Source organism: Oncorhynchus mykiss, chromosome 11, assembly GCF_013265735.2.
Source record: "Oncorhynchus mykiss isolate Arlee chromosome 11, USDA_OmykA_1.1, whole genome shotgun sequence".
NCBI classification, from domain to species: domain Eukaryota; kingdom Metazoa; phylum Chordata; class Actinopteri; order Salmoniformes; family Salmonidae; genus Oncorhynchus; species Oncorhynchus mykiss.
Genome location: NC_048575.1, coordinates 968,243 through 991,533, shown reverse-complemented (window position 1 = coordinate 991,533; position 23,291 = coordinate 968,243). Strand labels below are relative to the sequence as shown.

The window sequence follows — 23,291 nt, the reverse complement described above, 5'->3', positions numbered from 1 at the left end:
AGGTTGAGATTTGGAGGGCTGGTCTTTATGTTAGATCTTTTATCCAATCATATTCAGCCATCATGTGTTGCCAGGGGTCTAAAATCTGCCCTCAGGCCTTCAGAATCAACAGTGCGGGTGCTTGTAGCTTAAAGTGAATGGAAATTAAAATGTAGTGTCAACCAATCAGAGTTGGCTATTGTACGCCTGCTGGCTGGCTCCAGTGTTACACAGGAGCCAGCTAGCAGGCGTAGTGCGTGCACGTCTTTTGATTGGATTACCAATATTGAGAGGCAGGTCCTATGGGCAGGTCTATGCAGAACCTCAGAACTAGGAAACTGAATTTGATAAACTAATTAATTTGCGTACTACTAAGCTGTTTTTTCAACCCACAATGGCGGAAGGAGAAGATATCGATTTGGTCGAGGATATAATTATAACGCCATTCTCAAGACAAACTTTTCAAGAAAAGTTAGACGTTGTCAGGAGAGGTCGACGCCGACGCTACAAAGCCTGTCACAGGCGGGAAAGGGGTTCGTTCGCCACTTTCAAAGTTCCAACTACGAGCGCTATCAATGGCTCACAGGCTCCGAGAAGCACTGTAAACTGTACTGCTGGGAATGCCTATTATTTGCAAGTGATCGATTTGGTGTTTGGAGCCACACTGGCTTTGCAAACTTGAGTTGTCTAACCAAGGCAACAACGAGACACCAAAGTACGGCTGGGCACTTACAAGCAATGGTGCTTTTGAAAACTTTTGGGGACACCCGAGTGGATCTACAGCTCAACGAACAAGCGCGCAGGGCAACGAAGCTGCACAATGAAAAGGTATTGTACTCTTCCCGTGCAATTCTCTGAATAAAAATGTCAATTTAGAGGTGACGCAACGCCTGGTTATACTGCGTTTCTGTCTAAATGTATAGTGTCTAGAGCCATGGCACCATAATGATGGTAATAAGAGGTGGATTAATTCGGGTGGGACTGTGTAGGACTTCACTGAAGGCCCAGGCCCCAGGCCCACGGCACGCTACTGATTAGAACTAGAGGCTGTCCAGTCTTCTATTAGAACGAGAGACGGTCCAGTTTTCTATTAGAACTAGAGGCTGTCCAGTCTACTGTTAGAACACAGAACTAGAGTCTGTCCCGTCTTCTGTTAGAACACAGAACTAGATGCTATCCAGTCTTCCATTAGAACTAGAGGCTGTCCAGACTTCTGTTAGAACTAGAGGCTGTCCAGCCTTCCTTTAGAGCTAGAGGCTGTCCATTCTTCTGTTAGAACACAGAACTAGAGGCTGTCCAGTCTACTGTTAGAACACAGAACTAGAGGCTGTCCAGTCTTCTATTAGAACACAGAACTAGAGGATGTCCAGTCTTCTATTAGAAGACAGATCTAGAGGCTGTCCAGTCAATGAAGAGGAGGTAACAAGGGACAGATAACTACAACACCACAAACCACTGGAGGAAGAGGAGGAGGATGAAGAGGAGGAGGAGAGGAGGAAGAGAGGATGATAATAAAGGTTTGGAGGAGTGGGAGAAGAGGAGGAGGATTATTAGAGGAGGAGGAGGATGATGATGATGAGAGGAGGAGGAGGAGGAGGGGGCAGGGGGGAAGAGGAGGATGAGAGGAGGAGAGAGAGAGGAAAAAGAAAGAAAGAAAGAAAGAAAGAAAGAAAGAAAGAAAGAAAGAAAGAAAGAAAGAAAGAAAGAAAGAGAGAGAGAGATGGTCTTCGACACAATAATGGGAGGGGTGAGAGCTGTGCACAAGTAATGAAGGAGGAGGTGTTTGACCGTTGCATTACGAGAGGGGAGGGGTCTGTTTACGTGTGTGTGTGTGTGTGTGTGTGTGTGTGTGTGTGTGTGTGTGTGTGTGTGTGTGTGTGTGCGTGCGTGCGTGCGTGCGTGTGTGTGTGTGTGTGTGTGTATGTGTGTGTATATGTGTGTGTGTGTGTCAGCTGGTCATCTCATTGGTCCAGTGGAGTTGAATCAGGAGCAGCAACGTTCATCACTGGAACTGAGGAGGTTTCTATCTCTCTATTCCTCTACTATATCCCTCGCTCCTTATCTCTGTGTCTCCCTCCTTATCTCTATCCCTCGCTCCTTATCTCTGTGTCTGCCTCCTTATCTCTATCTCTCGCTCCTTTTCACTGGGTCTCCCTCCTTATCTGAGTCTCCCTCCTTCAGATTTCTCTCCTTCTCCGAAGCATCGGCAGCCCACCGGTTCAAATCCACAGGTAAGAGCATTTCCTCTCTCAATAGCAGCTTGACATGATGGACTTTACTTGAATCTGTTTCCCCTGTAACATGATGGACTTTACATTAATCTGTTTCCCCTGTAATGATGGACTTTACATTAATCTGTTTCCCCTGTAACATGATGGACTTTACATTAATCTGTTTCCCCTGTAATGATGGACTTTACATTAATCTGTTTCCCCTGTAACATGATGGACTTTACTTGAATCTGTTTCCCCTGTAACATGATGGACTTTACATTCATCTGTTTCCCCTGTAACATGATGGACTTTACATTAATCTGTTTCCCCTGTAACATGATGGACTTTACATTCATCTGTTTCCCCTGTAACATGATGGACTTTACATTAATCTGTTTCCCCTGTAACTTGATGGACTTTACATTAATCTGTTTCCCCTGTAACATGATGGACTTTACATTCATCTGTTTCCCCTGTAACATGATGGACTTTACATTAATCTGTTTCCCCTGTAACATGATGGACTTTACATTAATCTGTTTCCCCTGTAACATGATGGACTTTACATTAATCTGTTTCCCCTGTAACATGATGGACTTTACATTCATCTTTTTCCCCTGTAACATGATGGACTTTACATTCATCTGTTTCCCCTGTAACATGATGGACTTTACATTAATCTGTTTCCCCTGTAACATGATGGACTTTACATTAATCGGTTTCCCCTGTAACTTGATGGACTTTACATTCATCTGTTTCCCCTGTAACATGATGGACTTTACATTCATCTGTTTCCCCTGTAACATGATGGACTTTACATTCATCTGTTTCCCCTGTAACATAATGGACTTTACATTCATCTATTTCCCCTGTAATGATGGACTTTACATTCATCTGTTTCCCCTGTAATGATGGACTTTACATTCATCTGTTTCCCCTGTAACTTGATGGACTTTACATTCATCTGTTTCCCCTGTAACATTATTCTTCAGTGAATGTTTATCTTTTGGACTAGCTGTTGCTTTATTTGAGCTTTAAGCAGAATCAGCTTTAGCAATAACATCACAACATCATTACATCATTACATTATAACATTATTACATTATTTCATCACAACATTATTACAGTATTACATCACAACATCATGACATTATTACATCATAACATCATTACATCACAACATCATAACATTATAACATTATTACATCATAACAATTTTACTTCATAACATTATTACCTCATAACATTATTACATCATAACATTATTACATCATAACATTATTACAGTATTACATCATAACATCATTACATTATTACATCACAACATCATGACATTATTACATCATAACATCATTACATCATAACATCATAACATTATAACATTATTACATCATAACAATTTTACTTCATAACATTATTACCTCATAACATTATTACATCATAACATTATTACATCATAACATAATTACAGTATTACATCATAACATCATTACATTATTACATCATAACATTATTACATTATTACATCATAACAGCATAACATTATTACATCATAACAATTTTACATTATTACATCATAACATTATTGCATTATTACATCATAACATTATTACATTATTACATCATGACATTATTACATTATTACATTATAACATTATTACATCATAACATTATTACATCATAACATCATTACATCATAACATTATTACATCATAACATTATTACATTATTACATTATTACATCATAACAGCATAACATTATTACATCATAACATTATTACATCATAACATTATTACATCATAACATCATTACATCATAACATTATTACATCATTACATCATTAAACCAATGTTTTTTTTACCTTTATTTAACTAGGCAAGTCAGTTAAGAACAAATTCTTATTTTCAATGACGGCCTAGGAACAGTGGGTTAACTGCCTTGTTCAGGGACAGATTTTTACCTTGTCTCCTCGGGGGATTCGATTCAGCAACCTTTCGGTTACTGGCCCAACGCTCAAACCACTAGGCACTATAGCGCCCCGCCCCTACCCTGCCACACATCATAACATTATTACACCATAACGTCATAAAATAATTACATCATAACATTATAACATTATTACATCATAACATTATTACAGCATAACATCAAAACATTATGACATTATTACATCATAACATTATGACATTATTACATCATAACATTATTACAGCATAACATTATTACATCATAACATCATAACATTATTACATCATAACATTAGTAAATCATAACATCAAAACATTATGACACTATTACATCATAACATTATGACAGTATTACATCATAACATCATAACATTATAACATTATTACATCATAACATTAGTAAATCATAACATCAAAACATTATGACATTATTATATCATAACATTATGACATTATTACATCATAACATTAGTAAATCATAACATCATAACATTATAACATTATTACATCATAACATTATGACATTATTACATCATAACATTAGTAAATCATAACATCATAAAATTATAACATTATTACATCATAACATTAGTAAATCATAACATCGTAACATTATAACATTATTATATCATAACATTATGACATTATTACATCATAACATTAGTAAATCATAACATCGTAACATTATAACATTATTACATCATAACATTAGTAAATCATAACATTGTAACATTATAACATTATTACATCATAACATTATGACATTATTACATCATAACATTAGTAAATCATAACATCGTAACATTATAACATTATTACATCATAACATTAGTAAATCATAACATTATGACATTATTACATCATAACATTATGACATTATTACATCATAACATCATAACATTATTACATCATAACATTATGACATTATTACATCATAACGTCATAAAATAGTTACCTAATAACATAATGACATTATTACATCATAACATTATTACATTATTACATTATTACATCATAACATTATTACATCATAACATTATTACATCATAACATCATAAAATAATTAGATAATAACATTATTACATCATAACATCATTACAACGTAACATTATTTCATCATATCATTATTACATCATAACATCATTAAATAATTAGATAAAACATTAGTACATTATGACATTATAACATTATCACATCATTACATTATAACATCACAACATCATAACATTAGACATGATCACATTATCATATTATTACATTATTACATTATGACATTATTACATTACTACATTATAACATTATTACATTATAACATCCTCACATTTTGACATTATTATATTATTACATGTTATGATGTTGTACATGAAAAAATCATGAAATAATTAGATAATAACATTATAACATTTTGACATTATAACATTATGACATTATAACATCATCACATTTTGACATTATTACATTATAACATCATAAAGTTCTGTACGTCCAGTGAGAGAGGTTTGTTTTGAACAGCATGATGGTTGTCTACAGTACGTCCAGTGAGAGAGGTTTGTTTTGAACAGCATGATGGTTGTCTACAGTACGTCCAGTGAGAGAGGTTTGTTTTGAACAGCATGACGGTTGTCTACAGTACGTCCAGTGAGAGAGGTTTGTTTTGAACAGCATGATGGTTGTCTACAGTACGTCCAGTGAGAGAGGTTTGTTTTGAACAGCATGATGGTTGTCTACAGTACGTCCAGTGAGAGAGGTTTGTTTTGAACAGCATGATGGTTGTCTACAGTACGTCCAGTGAGAGAGGTTTGTTTTGAACAGCATGACGGTTGTCTACAGTACGTCCAGTGAGAGAGGTTTGTTTTGAACAGCATGATGGTTGTCTACAGTACGTCCAGTGAGAGAGGTTTGTTTTGAACAGCATGACGGTTGTCTACAGTGAGTTCATGAGATCAAGGTGCAGTCAGTGTCTGTCTGTCTGTCTGTCTGTCTGTCTGTCTGTCTGTCTGTGTGTCTGTGTGTGTCTGTATCTAAACTCAGCAAAAAAAGAAATGTCCCTTTTTCAGGACCCTGTCTGTCAAAGATCATTCGTAAAAATCTAAAGAACTTCAGAGATCTTCATTGTAAATGGTTTAAACACCGTTTCCCATGCTTGTTCAATGAACCATAAACAATTAATGAACATGCACCTGTGGAACGGTCGTTAAGACACTAACAGCTTACAGACGATAGGCAAATAAGGTCACAGTTATGAAAACTTAGGACACTAAAGAGGCCTTTCTACTGACTCTGAAAACCACCAAAAGAAAGATGCCCAGGGTCCCTGCTTATCTGTGTGAACGTACCTTAGACATGCTGCAAGGAGGCATGAGGACTGCAGATGTGGCCAGGGCAATAAATTGTAATGTCTGTACTGTGAGACGCCTAAGACAGCGCTACAGGGAGACAGGATAGACAGCTGATCATCCTCACAGTGGCTGTGTGTGTGTGTGTGTGTGTGTGTGTGTGGTGTGTGTGTGTGTGTGTGTGTGTGTGTGTGGATGTGACAACCCAGCACTCATATGAGAACTGTTAAACATACAGTACATTTGATGACATGACCCTTTCGTATCGGGGATATACATACGGTAGTGGACATATTCTGGGTAGCTCTAATGTGGGTGTATGTACATAGAGCATGTTATGTTGAACCAATGAACTTAAAGCAGCTATCTAGTACCCCAGAAACCCACAGAGAATATGACTCACATCCTGCCCAACTACAGTCCTGCTTTCTTTAATGAACTTCTAGAATGAAGGATTTAAACTACAGAGAGAGAGAGAGCGAGAGAGAGAGAGAGCGAGAGAGAGAGAGAGAGAGAGAGAGGTGAAGAGACCAGGGAGAACTAGGGAAAGGGAGAGATAGATAGATGGAGAGGCCAGGGAGAACTAGGGAGAGAGAGAGAGAGCGAGAGAGAGAGAGAGAGAGAGAGAGAGAGAGAGAGAGAGAGAGAGGTGAAGAGATCGGGGGAAAGGGAGAGAGAGAGATGTGCAGGTATCCCTGTACATTGTTAATATGGTACTGAACTAACCCTGTATATCATATGATTACTTACTTACGTATTGTGTTCTTCCTATTTATTTTTATTTCTCATGTGTTTTTTTCTAGTATTACATTGTTATTGATTTTTGCATTGTTAGGTTTTGAGTTTGCAAGAAAGTAATTTCACTGCATGTGAATATTCAAACCTGAAACTTGATGTGTAGAGAACCCTCAAACCCCACTAGACAACAGCTCTGTACTAGGGATATCTCTGCTGAAGCACTTTAATTATTAATAATAGCTCTCTGTTGTAACATAGACAGGATATGACAGAGCACTTTCACCAGCCAGAAGTGTGTTCTGTAGTTGTGACAAATCACTTGGACGAATTTACTGTCAACAGAAATAAGCAGAAAGGGGCTCCCCATGCCAACATTTCCATTAGCCATGACACTGCGAGGCAAAAGTCAAACATATAACCCTTAAAATCCATTTCAGAGACAACTCAGCAGTCTCGTGAGAACATTGTGGGGACATCACAAACGAGATGTTCCCAAAAGACATGAACTGTCCAGTAGTGCAGATGATTCTACAACGGTTCTTGTAGCCCATTCCTGCAGTCTCAAGTTTTCAAAATTACATAATTAATCAAGTTATTTATTTATTTTTACGCAGAAAATCCAGGGGTTTCTATGTCAAAAGATTTTGTTATATTTCAGTCTTCTGTGATATACACTGCTCAAAAAAATAAAGGGAACACTAAAATAACACATCCTAGATCTGAATGAATGAAATATTATTATTAAATACTTTTTTCTTTACATAGTTGAATGTGCTGACAACAAAATCACAAAAATTATCAATGGAAATCAAATTTATCAACCCATGGAGGTCTGGATTTGGAGTCACACTCAAAATTAAAGTGGAAAACCACACTACAGGCTGATCCAACTTTGATGTAATGTCCTTAAAACAAGACAAAATGAGGCTCAGTAGTGTGTGTGGCATCCACGTGCCTGTATGACCTCCCTACAATGCCTGGGCATGCTCCTGATGAGGTGGCGGATGGTCTCCTGAGGGATCTCCTCCCAGACCTGGACTAAACCATCCGCCAACTCCTGGATAGTCTGTGGTGCAACGTGGCGTTGGTGGATGGAGCAAGACATGATGTTCCAGATGTGCTCAATTGGATTCAGGTCTAGGGAACGGGCGGGACAGTCCATAGCATCAATGCCTTCCTCTTGCAAGAACTGCTGACACACTCCAGCCACATGAGGTCTAGCATTGTCTTGCATTAGGAGGAACCCAGGGCCAACCGCACCAGCATATGATTTCACAAGGGGTCTGAGGATCTCATCTCGGTACCTAAAGGCAGTCAGGCTACCTCTGGCGAGCACATGGAGGGCTGTGCGGCCCCCCAAAGAAATGCCATCCCACACCATGACTGACCCACCGCCAAACCGGTCATGCTGGAGGATGTTGCAGGCAGCAGAACATTCTCCACGGCGTCTCCAGACTCTGTCACATCTGTCACATGTGCTCAGTGTGAACCTGCTTTCATCGGTGAAGAGCACAGGGCGCCAGTGGCGTATTTGCCAATCTTGGTGTTCGCTGGCAAATGCCAAACGTCCTGCACGGTGTTGGGCTGTAAGCACAACCCCCACCTGTGGACGTCGGGCCCTCATACCACCCTCATGGAGTCTGTTCTGACCGTTTGAGCAGACACATGCACATTTGTGGCCTGCTGGAGGTCATTTTGCAGGGCTCTGGCAGTGCTCCTCCTTGCACAAAGGCAGAGGTAGCGGTCCTGCTGCTGGGTTGTTGCCCTCCTACGGCCTCCACGTCTCCTGATGTACTGGCCTGTCTCCTGGTAACGTCTCCATGCTCTGGACACTATGCTGACAGACACAGAAAACCTTCTTGCCACAGCTCGCATTGATGTGCTATCCTGGATGAGCTGCACTACCTGAGCCACTTGAGTGGGTTGTAGACTCCGTCTCATGCTACCACTAGAGTGAAAGCACCGCCATTCAAGCATTCAAGTAACCAAAACATCAGCCAGGAAGCATAGGAACTGAGAAGTGGTCTGTGGTCACCACCTGCAGAACCACTCCTTTATTGGGGGTGTCTTGCTAATTGCCTATAATTTCCACCTGTTGTCTATTCCATTTGCACAACAGCATGTGAATTGTTTTGTCAATCAGTGTTGCTTCCTAAGTGGACAGTTTGATTTCACTGAAGTGTGATTGACTTGGAGTTACATTGTGTTGTTTAAGTGTTCCCTTTATTTTTTTGAGCATTGTATATACAGTGTAATATTAGGATGAAAACTCCAAATGTAATACATTTCAACTCTATATCTGACATGGTACAGGTGTCTTCTGTTGTTAAAGCCCATAACCATGTGTGTGAGGTGTATCAGAAACCCTGATTTATTCCACTGCAGTAACAGGTTAAGATGCAGAAAACATTTACCTGATGTTACAAGAATGTTTCCAAAGCAAATTTAGTCTGTTCGATATTAAAGGTTCCCAGAATGTTTCTTTAGGTTGTGGGAACATTGTGGGGATATGACATGAGATAGGTTCCCAGAATGTTTCTTTAGGTTGTGGGAACATTGTGGGGATATGACATGAGATAGGTTCCCAGAATGTTTCTTTAGGTTGTGGGAACATTGTGGGGATATGACATGAGATAGGTTCCCAGAATGTTTCTTTAGGTTGTGGGAACATTGTGGGGATATGACATGAGATAGGTTCCCAGAATGTTTCTTTAGGTTGTGGGAACATTGTGGGGATATGACATAAGATAGGTTCCCAAAATACTAAAACCGTCCAGTCACGACTGGTCATGCTGACATGTTTGTATCAGGGTGCACAAAATATTTATTTGGCGATACTGTTTCTGAGTTCTTTAAATGTTCCCACTGTTGTGGACCAGTGTGGGAACATTGAAAGAGATAGGTACAAGAAATGGGTTTCCAAAACACCCAACAATATACCACAAGGCTACCTGCCACCCAACAATATACCACTAGGCTACCTGCCACCCAACAATATACCACTAGGCTAGATGCCACCCAACAATATACCACTAGGCTACCTGCCACCCAACAATATACCACTAGGCTAGCTGCCACACAACAATATACCACTAGGCTAGCTGCCACCCAACAATATACCACTAGGCTAGCTGCCACACAACAATATGCCATTAGGCTACCTGCCACCCAACAATATACCACTAGGCTACCTGCCACCCAACAATATACCACTAGGCTACCTGCCACCCAACAATATACCACTAGGCTACCTGCCACACAACAATATACCACTAGGCTACCTGCCACCCAACAATATACCACTAGGCTACCTGCACCCAACGATATACCACTAGGCTACCTGCCACCCAACAATATACCACTAGGCTACCTGACACCCAACAATGTAAAACTAGTCTACCTGCACCCAACAATATACCACTAGGCTACCTGCCACCCAACAATATACCACTAGGCTACCTGCCACCCAACAATATACCACTAGTCTACCTGCCACCCAACAATATACCACTAGGCTACCTGCCACACAACAATATACCACTAGGCTACCTGCCACCCAACAATATACCACTAGGCTACCTGCACCCAACGATATACCACTAGGCTACCTGCCACCCAACAATATACCACTAGGCTACCTGCCACCCAACAATGTAAAACTAGTCTACCTGCACCCAACAATATACCACTAGGCTACCTGCCACCCAACAATATACCACTAGGCTACCTGCCACCCAACAATATACCACTAGTCTACCTGCCACCCAACAATATACCACTAGGCTACCTGCCACCCAACAATATTCCACTAGGCTACCTGCCACCCAACAATATAGAAATAGGCTACCTGCCACCCAACAATATACCACTAGGTTACCTGCACCCAACGATATACCACTAGGCTACCTGCCACCCAACAATATAAAACTAGGCTACCTGCCACCCAACAATATACCACTAGGCTACCTGCCACCCAACAATATACCACTAGGCTACCTGCCACCCAACAATGTAAAACTAGTCTACCTGCACCCAACGATATACCACTAGGCTACCTGCACCCAACAATATAAAACTAGTCTACCTGCCACCCAACAATATACCACTAGGCTACCTGCACCCAACAATATACCACTAGGCTACCTGCACCCAACGATATACCACTAGGCTACCTGCCACCCAACAATGTAAAACTAGTCTACCTGCCACCCAACAATGTAAAACTAGTCTACCTGCACCCAACGATATACCACTAGGCTACCTGCACCCAACGATATACCACTAGGCTACCTGCACCCAACAATATACCACTAGGCTACCTGCACCCAACAATATACCACTAGGCTACCTGCCACCCAACAATATAAAACTAGGCTACCTGCCACCCAACGATATACCACTAGGCTACCTGCACCCAACAATATAAAACTAGGCTACCTGCCACCCAACAATATACCACTAGGCTACCTGCACCCAACAATATACCACTAGGCTACCTGCCACCCAACGATATACCACTAGGCTACCTGCACCCAACAATATAAAACTAGGCTACCTGCCACCCAACAATATACCACTAGGCTACCTGCCACCCAACAATATAAAACTAGGCTACCTGCCACCCAACGATATACCACTAGGCTACCTGCACCCAACAATATACCACTAGGCTACCTGCCACCCAACAATATAAAACTAGGCTACCTGCCACCCAACAATATACCACTAGGCTACCTGCACCCAACAATATAAAACTAGTCTACCTGCCACCCAACAATATACCACTAGGCTACCTGCCACCCAACAATATAAAACTAGGCTACCTGCCACCCAACAATGTAAAACTAGTCTACCTGCACCCAACAATATACCACTAGGCTACCTGCACCCAACAATATAAAACTAGGCTACCTGCCACCCAACAATATACCACTAGGCTACCTGCCACCCAACAATATACCACTAGGCTACCTGCACCCAACGATATACCACTAGGCTACCTGCCACCCAACAATATAAAACTAGGCTACCTGCCACCCAACAATGTAAAACTAGTCTACCTGCACCCAACAATATACCACTAGGCTACCTGCCACCCAACAATATAAAACTAGGCTACCTGCCACCCAACAATATACCACTAGGCTACCTGCACCCAACAATATAAAACTAGTCTACCTGCCACCCAACGATATACCACTAGGCTACCTGCCACCCAACAATATACCACTAGGCTACCTGCACCCAACAATATAAAACTAGTCTACCTGCCACCCAACAATATACCACTAGGCTACCTGCCACCCAACAATATACCACTAGGCTACCTGCCACCCAACAATGTAAAACTAGTCTACCTGCCACCCAACAATATACCACTAGGCTACCTGCCACCCAACAATGTAAAACTAGTCTACCTGCACCCAACAATATACCACTAGGCTACCTGCACCCAACGATATACCACTAGGCTACCTGCCACCCAACAATATAAAACTAGGCTACCTGCCACCCAACAATATACCACTAGGCTACCTGCCACCCAACAATATACCACTAGTCTACCTGCCACCCAACGATATACCACTAGGCTACCTGCACCCAACAATATAAAACTAGTCTACCTGCCACCCAACAATATACCACTAGGCTACCTGCACCCAACGATATACCACTAGGCTACCTGCCACCCAACAATATACCACTAGGCTACCTGCACCCAACAATGTAAAACTAGTCTACCTGCCACCCAACAATATACCACTAGGCTACCTGCACCCAACAATATACCACTAGGCAACCTGCACCCAACAATATACCACTAGGCTACCTGCACCCAACAATATACCACTAGGCTACCTGCACCCAACGATGTAAAACTAGTCTACCTGCCACCCAACAATATACCACTAGGCTACCTGCCACCCAACAATATAAAACTAGTCTACCTGCCACCCAACAATATACCACTAGGCTACCTGCCACCCAACAATATACCACTAGGCTACCTGCCACCCAACAATATACCACTAGGCTACCTGCCACCCAACAATATACCACTAGGCTACCTGCCACCCAACAATATAAAACTAGTCTACCTGCCACCCAACAATATACCACTAGGCTACCTGCCACCCAACGATATAAAACTAGTCTACCTGCACCCAACAATGTAAAACTAGTCTACCTGCACCCAACAATATACTTTGTATCTTGTATTGGAGGTCCTCTGAACATTTCAAGAACATCTAGAGAATTACCTAATATTTTACCTAAAATTAACATTAAAATGTATATCTGCTCCTTAAAGCAGATTAGAATACATCCCCATTATGTTTCCCTCCAGACTGTAATACATCCCCATTATGTTTCTATAGACTGTAATACATCCCCATTATGTTTCCCTCCAGACTGTAATACATCCCCATTATGTTTCCCTCCAGACTGTAATACATCCCCATTATGTTTCCCTCCAGACTGTAATACATCCCCATTATGTTTCCCTCCAGACTGGAATACATCCCCATTATGTTTCCCTCCAGACTGTAATACATCCCCATTATGTTTCCCTCCAGACTGTAATACATCCCCATTATGTTTCCCTCCAGACTGGAATACATCCCCATTATGTTTCCCTCCAGACTGTAATACATCCCCATTATGTTTCCCTCCAGACTGGAATACATCCCCATTATGTTTCTCTCCAGACTGTAATACATCCCCATTATGTTTCCCTCCAGACTGTAATACATCCCCATTATGTTTCTATAGACTGGAATACATCCCCATTATGTTTCCCTCCAGACTGTAATACATCCCCATTATGTTTCTATAGACTGTAATACATCCCCATTATGTTTCCCTCCAGACTGTAATACATCCCCATTATGTTTCTATAGACTGTAATACAACCCCATTATGTTTCTATAGACTGTAATACATCCCCATTATGTTTCCCTCCAGACTGTAATACATCCCCATTATGTTTCTATAGACTGTAATACATCCCCATTATGTTTCACTCCAGACTGTAATACATCCCCATTATGTTTCTATAGACTGTAATACATCCCCATTATGTTTCACTCCAGACTGTAATACATCCCCATTATGTTTCTATAGACTGTAATACATCCCCATTATGTTTCCCTCCAGATTAGAATACATCCCCATTATGTTTCTATAGACTGTAATACATCCCCATTATGTTTCCCTCCAGACTGTAATACATCCCTGTTATGTTTCCCTCCAGACTGTAATACATCCCCATTATGTTTCCCTCCAGACTGTAATACATCCCCATTATGTTTCCCTCCAGACTGTAATACATCCCCATTATGTTTCCCTCCAGACTGTAATACATCCCCATTATGTTTCTATAGACTGTAATACATCCCCATTATGTTTCCCTCCAGACTGTAATACATCCCCATTATGTTTCTATAGACTGTAATACATCCCCATTATGTTTCTCTCCAGACTGTAATACATCCCCATTATGTTTCCCTCCAGACTGTAATACATCCCCATTATGTTTCCCTCCAGACTGTAATACATCCCCATTATGTTTCCCTCCAGACTGTAATACATCCCCATTATGTTTCTATAGACTGTAATACATCCCCATTATGTTTCCCTCCAGACTGTAATACATCCCCATTATGTTTCCCTCCAGACTGTAATACATCCCCATTATGTTTCCCTCCAGACTGTAATACATCCCCATTATGTTTCCCTCCAGACTGTAATACATCCCCATTATGTTTCTCTCCAAATTAGAATACATCCCCATTATTTTTCCTTCCAGACTGTAATACATCCCCATTATGCTTCCCTCCAGACTGTAATACATCCCCATTATGTTTCTATAGACTGTAATACATCCCCATTATGTTTCCCTCCAGACTGTAATACATCCCCATTATGTTTCCCTCCAGACTGTAATACATCCCCATTATGTTTCCCTCCAGACTGCAATACATCCCCATTATGTTTCCCTCCAGACTGTAATGCATCCCCATTATGTTTCTATAGACTGTAATACATCCCCATTATGTTTCCCTCCAGACTGTAATACATCCCCATTATGTTTCCCTCCAGACTGTAATACATCCCCATTATGTTTCTCTCCAGATTGTAATACATCCCCATTATGTTTCTCTCCAGACTGGAATACATCCCCATTACGTTTCCCTCCAGACTATAATACATCCATCCCCATTATGTTTCCTTCCAGACTGTAATTCATCCCCGTTATGTTTCCCTCCAGACTGTAATACATCCCCATTATGTTTCTCTCCAGACTGTAATACATCCCCATTATGTTTCTCTCCAGACTGTAATACATCCCCATTATGTTTCTACAGACTGTAATACATCCCCATTATGTTTCCCTCCAGATTAGAATACATCCCCATTATGTTTCCCTCCAGACTGTAATACATCCCCATTATGTTTCTATAGACTGTAATACATCCCCATTATGTTTCCCTCCAGACTGTAATACATCCCCATTATGTTTCTATAGACTGTAATACATCCCCATTATGTTTCCCTCCAGACTGTAATACATCCCCATTATGTTTCCCTCCAGACTGTAATACATCCCCATTATGTTTCCCTCCAGACTGTAATACATCCCCATTATGTTTCCCTCCAGACTGTAATATATCCCCATTATGTTTCTATAGACTGTAATACATCCCCATTATGTTTCCCTCCAGACTGGAATACATCCCCATTATGTTTCTATAGACTGTAATACATCCCCATTATGTTTCCCTCCAGACTGGAATACATCCCCATTATGTTTCCCTCCAGACTGTAATACATCCCCATTATGTTTCCCTCCAGACTGTAATACATCCCCATTATGTTTCCCTCCAGACTGTAATACATCCCCATTATGTTTCCCTCCAGACTGTAATACATCCCCATTATGTTTCCCTCCAGACTGTAATACATCCCCATTATGTTTCTATAGACTGGAATACATCCCCATTATGTTTCTATAGACTGTAATACATCCCCATTATGTTTCCCTCCAGACTGTAATACATCCCCATTATGTTTCTATAGACTGTAATACATCCCCATTATGTTTCTATAGACTGTAATACGTCCCCATTATGTTTCACTCCAGACTGTAATACATCCCCATTATGTTTCTATAGACTGTAATACATCCCCATTATGTTTCCCTCCAGACTATAATACATCCATCCCCATTATGTTTCCCTCCAGACTGTAATTCATCCCCATTATGTTTCCCTCCAGACTGTAATACATCCCCATTATGTTTCCCTCCAGACTGTAATACATCCCCATTATGTTTCTATAGACTGTAATACATCCCCATTATGTTTCTCTCCAGACTGTAATACATCCCCATTATGTTTCCCTCCAGACTGTAATACATCCCCATTATGTTTCCCTCCAGACTGTAATACATCCCCATTATGTTTCCCTCCAGACTGTAATACATCCCCATTATGTTTCTCTCCAGATTAGAATACATCCCCATTATGTTTCCTTCCAGACTGTAATACATCCCCATTATGTTTCCCTCCAGACTGTAATACATCCCCATTATGTTTCTATGGACTGTAATACATCCCCATTATGTTTCCCTCCAGACTGTAATACATCCCCATTATGTTTCCCTCCAGACTGTAATACATCCCCATTATGTTTCCCTCCAGACTGCAATACATCCCCATTATGTTTCCCTCCAGACTGTAATGCATCCCCATTATGTTTCTATAGACTGTAATACATCCCCATTATGTTTCCCTCCAGACTGTAATACATCCCCATTATGTTTCCCTCCAGACTGTAATACATCCCCATTATGTTTCCCTCCAGACTGTAATACATCCCCATTATGTTTCTCTCCAGACTGGAATACATCCCCATTACGTTTCCCTCCAGACTATAATACATCCATCCCCATTATGTTTCCTTCCAGACTGTAATTCATCCCCGTTATGTTTCCCTCCAGACTGTAATACATCCCCATTATGTTTCTACAGACTGTAATACATCCCCATTATGTTTCCCTCCAGATTAGAATTCATCCCCATTATGTTTCCCTCCAGACTGTAATACATCCCCATGATGTTTCTATAGACTGTAATACATCCCCATTATGTTTCCCTCCAGACTGTAATACATCCCCATTATGTTTCTCTCCAGACTGTAATACATCCCCATTATGTTTCTATAGACTGTAATACATCCCCATTATGTTTCCCTCCAGACTGTAATACATCCCCATTATGTTTCCCTCCAGACTGTAATACATCCCCATTATGTTTCTCTCCAGACTGTAATACATCCCCATTATGTTTCCCTCCAGACTGTAATACATCCCTGTTATGTTTCCCTCCAGACTGTAATACATCCCCATTATGTTTCTCTCCAGACTGTAATACATCCCCATTATGTTTCCCTCCAGACTATAATACATCCATCCCCATTATGTTTCTATAGACTGTAATACATCCCCATTATGTTTCTCTCCAGACTATAATACATCCATCCCCATTATGTTTCTATAGACTGTAATACATCCCCATTATGTTTCCTTCCAGACTGTAATACATCCCCATTATGTTTCCCTCCAGACTGTAATACATCCCCATTATGTTTCTATAGACTGTAATACATCCCCATTATGTTTCCCTCCAGACTGTAATACATCCCCATTATGTTTCCCTCCAGACTGTAATACATCCCCATTATGTTTCCCTCCAGACTGCAATACATCCCCATTATGTTTCCCTCCAGACTGTAATGCATCCCCATTATGTTTCTATAGACTGTAATACATCCCCATTATGTTTCCCTCCAGACTGTAATACATCCCCATTATGTTTCCCTCCAGACTGTAATACATCCCCATTATGTTTCCCTCCAGACTGGAATACATCCCCATTATGTTTCCTTCCAGATTAGAATACATCCCCATTATGTTTCCTTCCAGATTAGAATACATCCCCATTATGTTTCCTTCCAGATTAGAATACATCCCCATTATGTTTCCCTCCAGACTGTAATACATCCCCATTATGTTTCTCTCCAGATTAGAATACATCCCCATTATGTTTCCCTCCAGACTGGAATACATCCCCATTATGTTTCTCTCCAGACTGTAATACATCCCCATTATGTTTCCCTCCAGACTGGAATACATCCCCATTATGTTTCTATAGACTGGAATACATCCCCATTATGTTTCCCTCCAGACTGTAATACATCCCCATTATGTTTCCCTCCAGACTGTAATACATCCCCATTATGTTTCTATAGACTGTAATACATCCCCATTATGTTTCTATAGACTGTAATACATCCCCATTATGTTTCTATAGACTGTAATACATCCCCATTATGTTTCTATAGACTGTAATACATCCCCATTATGTTTCCCTCCAGATTAGAATACATCCCCATTATGTTTCCCTCCAGACTGTAATACATCCCCATTATGTTTCCCTCCAGACTGTAATACATCCCCATTATGTTTCTCTCCAGACTGTAATACATCCCCATTATGTTTCTCTCCAGACTGGAATACATCCCCATTATGTTTCCCTCCAGACTGGAATACATCCCCATTATGTTTCCCTCCAGACTGGAATACATCCCCATTATGTTTCCCTCCAGACTGTAATACATCCCCATTATGTTTCCCTCCAGACTGGAATACATCCCCATTATGTTTCTCTCCAGACTGTAATACATCCCCATTATGTTTCCCTCCAGACTGTAATACATCCCCATTATGTTTCTATAGACTGTAATACATCCCCATTATGTTTCCCTCCAGACTGTAATACATCCCCATTATGTTTCCCTCCAGACTGTAATACATCCCCATTATGTTTCTCTCCAGACTGTAATACATCCCCATTATGTTTCTATAGACTGTAATACATCCCCATTATGTTTCCCTCCAGACTGTAATACATCCCCATTATGTTTCCCTCCAGACTGTAATACATCCCCATTATGTTTCCCTCCAGACTGTAATACATCCCCATTATGTTTCCCTCCAGACTGTAATGCATCCCCATTATGTTTCCTTCCAGATTTAATTCACATTTGAATTTCCTTCATAGGACTTTTGAACCATATGTAATCATACAGACACAACCCTAATCTTTCCATTTCATATGTTGACAATCTGTACATGCGGGGTTTGAACCTAAAATGTTTGGTTCCCAAGCCAGGTCTCTATTCTCTCACCCCCAGGGAAGCTCTCTCACATCTTCTTGTTCAGTATATAACCATGGCAGTATGGTCAGTCAGAAATTCCATGCTTCCTTTTTAGCCTTCTTAGACATAACTAACCCTGGTATACATGAGTGTTATTCTTCTTAGACATAACTAACCCTGGGATATATGAGTGTTATTCTTCTTAGACATAACTAACCCTGGGATATATGAGTGTTATTCTTCTTAGACACAACTAACCCTGGGATATATGAGTGTTATTCTTCTTAGACATAACTAACCCTGGGATATATGAGTGTTATTCTTCTTAGACATAACTAACCCTGGGATATATGAGTGTTATTCTTCTTAGACATAACTAACCCTGGGATATATGAGTGTTATTCTTCTTAGACATAACTAACCCTGGGATATATGAGTGTTATTCTTCTTAGACATAACTAACCCTGGGATATATGAGTGTTATTCTTCTTAGACATAACTAACCCTGGGATATATGAGTGTTATTCTTCTTAGACATAACTAACCCTGGGATATATGAGTGTTATTCTTCTTAGACATAACTAACCCTGGGATATATGAGTGTTATTCTTCTTAGACATAACTAACCCTGGGATATGTGAGTGTTATTCACCAACTCTTCACCTATTCGCTTTATATGCTGTGTACTTCTGGGCCCATATTTACAAGGTGTCTGAGACTGAGTGCTGATCTAGGATCCCGTTTGGTTTTCAGATCATGAACAATAAGACAGGGGGACCATGTCAAGCATCTCATTAAAGGATTTATATTTGGTGTGTGTTTTTTTTTTAAAGTTGAACAGTACTTTTTTTCCACAATAATTTAGTTTTTACACAAAATTCTGTATTTAATACTGGATGTATACAACTGGACGAAGTAAAGACCTTTCCCCTTTTAGTTGAGTGTATCTGAGACACAATTTCACATTTTTTTTTAATGTATTTTTTTAATAAACATCGTTAAATAATATGTGGGTCTGTTCTGCATCAAGTAGCTGAAATGACTGCAAACTATGTGCATTTGAACGTGTTTTAATGATCCTGATAAGTTCATATGTGGATCAGAGAAGCTGTCAGTCTCGTCACGATCATATGCATGGCATGGTGGAGATCACAACACAAAACATCAACATGTTGCACAGGTCAGATGGGCATACAGAGGCTTATATTAACCCCCACAGTACAAAACCAAATGCCTAGGCTAGTAGAATGGGAAAATATTGTATTCTAGGTATTCTAGGTGCTTTCTTCCGGGGGAGATTATGTTTATAAATTGACTGGCTTGGCTGTGGGACAGTGGGTGTGCATTGATGAATCTAATGGAACTGTTAACAGGAATTACCTGTGGAATGTGGGGCATGTGGTGCTCCCTGCTATCAACCAATCACCATTCAGGATCCAAGCAAATCGTTTTAGAATAATTATTCTGACAGAACATGTTGATGATGTCAGTGATGATGTCAGTGATGATGTCAGGGATTCAACATTTAGGAGAGGATGAATAATCATGTCCCATTTCCCTGGCATGCATCATTTGGGTCTTAAATCTTGCAATAGCTAATGTGCAATGTGCTCCTGTTCTGGTCAATGTGGGTAGGAGGTGTATCTTCCTACCAGCTGTCAAGGGGCTATTTTCCTTCCTGTCTGTGGTTTCCCAGGTTTTATTACCCCCATTATGTTATGTGCCCTCATCTTATCATGCTGCCATCCTCTCCCCTCCCCTCCATCCTGCCCTCCTCTCCCCTCCCCTCCATCCTGCCCTCCACTCCCCTCCCCTCCATCCTGCCCTCCACTTCCTTCCTGCCCTCCTATCCTCTCTCCTGCCCTCCCCTCCCCTCCCCCCTCCCTCCCTCCCTCCCTCCCTCCCTCCCTCCCTCCACCCTCACTCCTCCCTCCTCTCCCCTTTGCCCGTACACCCTCCATCCAGCCCTCCTCTCCCCTCTGGGCTTCATCCCCCCTCCCTCACTCCTCCCTCCTCTCCCCTTTGCCCTTACACCCTCCCTCCCTCCCTTCATCTTCCCTCTCGCCCTCCTCTCCCCTCTCCCCTTACACCCTCCCTCCTCTCCCCTCTGCCTTTACACCCTCCCTCCTCCCTCCTCTCCCCTCTGCCCTTACACCCTCCCTCCCTCCTCCATCCAGCCCTCTCCCCTCTGGGCTTCATCCCCCCTCCCTCACTCCTCCCTCCTCTCCCCTTTGCCCTTACACCCTCCCTCCCTCCATCCTGCCTCCTCCCTCTTCCCTCTCGCCCTCCTCTCCCCTCTGCCCTTACACCCTCCCTCCTCCCTCCTCTCCCCTTTGCCCTTACGCCCTCCCTCCTCCCTTCTCTCCCTCCTCTGCCCTTACACCCGCCCTCCTTCCTCCCTCTCTCCATCCAGCCCTCCTCTCCCCTCTGTGCTTCATCCTCCCTCCCTCCCCCTCCTACCTTCAGGCTCTAGCCTGGGATCACTGGGCACAGCACCAGTAAATCACTTGTCTTACAGTCACCTCCTTTCTTGGCTGTCCACTAAGCGTTTAGTTGTGGCCCTCACTGCTCCCATACCATAACTACCGTCAGTGATGTGTGTTCATGGATTCCAAGGGAAATCAGAAAAAAATATATTTTATCATTCATCTCCCTGTGTTTCATAATTTTCCTTCAATTCGCAAGGGCTGAATTTATCTCACCAGAGAAACAGCGCCCCTCTGTCTATGTATGTGTAACCCATCTATCTGATACTGTCTGGTCAAAAAGAGTATTATATTGATGACGCCCATAGCATTGAATGCAAGGGAAGCCAGCGAGCATTTGGCCTCCCTTGGTTAAAAAAAAGTGTAAATAATATCCAATCCGTTTGAGAGGATGGAAGTTCAATATGTAGCTAGATGTAGAAGGCTAATGATAACTAGCTAACCCTGCCCATGAATGGAAGTTGGACTAGCAAGCAAGCATTTTAGCCAGGTAGCCTACAACATCAAAAAATAAAAGTGTGTACTGTATGACAGAGTGAAAGACCGTTTCGTCAACATGAAAGAGTGCAGGATGGCATTGGTGTTCCTCGACAAGTTAACTGGGTTAACTGCCTTGTTGTCACGTTCTGACCTTAGTTCCTTTGTTATGTCTTTGTTTTAGTTTGGTTAGGGCGTGAGTTGGGGTGGGTAGCCTATGTTCGTTTTTTCATTGTTGCGTTTATGTGTTTGGCCTGGTATTCAGAGGCAGGTGTCGTTCGTTGTCTCTGATTGAGAATCATACTTAGGTAGCCTTTTCCACCTGTGTTTTGTGGGTAAATATTTTCTGTTCAGTGTTTTTCAATTCACCGTACAGGACTGTTCGTTTGTCATATTTTTGTTCAGTGTTCAGGTATTTTATTAAAAACATGGACACTTACCACGCTGCGCATTGGTCCGATCTCTCCTACTCCTCCTCAGATGAGGACGACGAACATAACACTTGTTCAGTGGCAGAACGACATATTTTTACCTTGTCGATCCAGCAACCTTTCGGTTCCTGGCCCAATGCTCTAAACACTAGGCTACCTTCCGCCCCACAATACCCCATAATGACAAAGAAAAAACAGGTCTTTAGAATATTTTGCATTTTTTTAGATTATTGTTTTTATTATTAAAAAATAAATAATTGAATCCATTTTTAATAAAACATATACATAATTTAGTACATAATTTAAAACATAATTTAGTTTATGTGCTGAGATAGCGTAACTTCCTCATAATGATATACACTGCTCAAAAAAATAAAGGGAACACTAAAATAACACATCCTAGATCTGAATGAATGAAATATTCTTATTAAATACTTTTTTCTT

At 41.1% G+C, this 23,291-nt stretch overlaps 1 protein-coding gene across 1 annotated transcript in view; it reads left to right on the top strand.

Annotated features, from left to right (window-relative positions):
- The first annotated feature begins 1,910 nt into the window (after positions 1-1,910).
- Positions 1,911-23,291, top strand: part of LOC110535159 (type-1 angiotensin II receptor) — a 38,913-nt gene continuing 17,532 nt past the window's right edge. The window contains exon 1 of the mRNA XM_036934653.1: positions 1,911-2,210. The gene's annotated coding sequence lies outside the window, so the exon portion shown is untranslated. The remainder of the gene's footprint in view (positions 2,211-23,291) is intronic.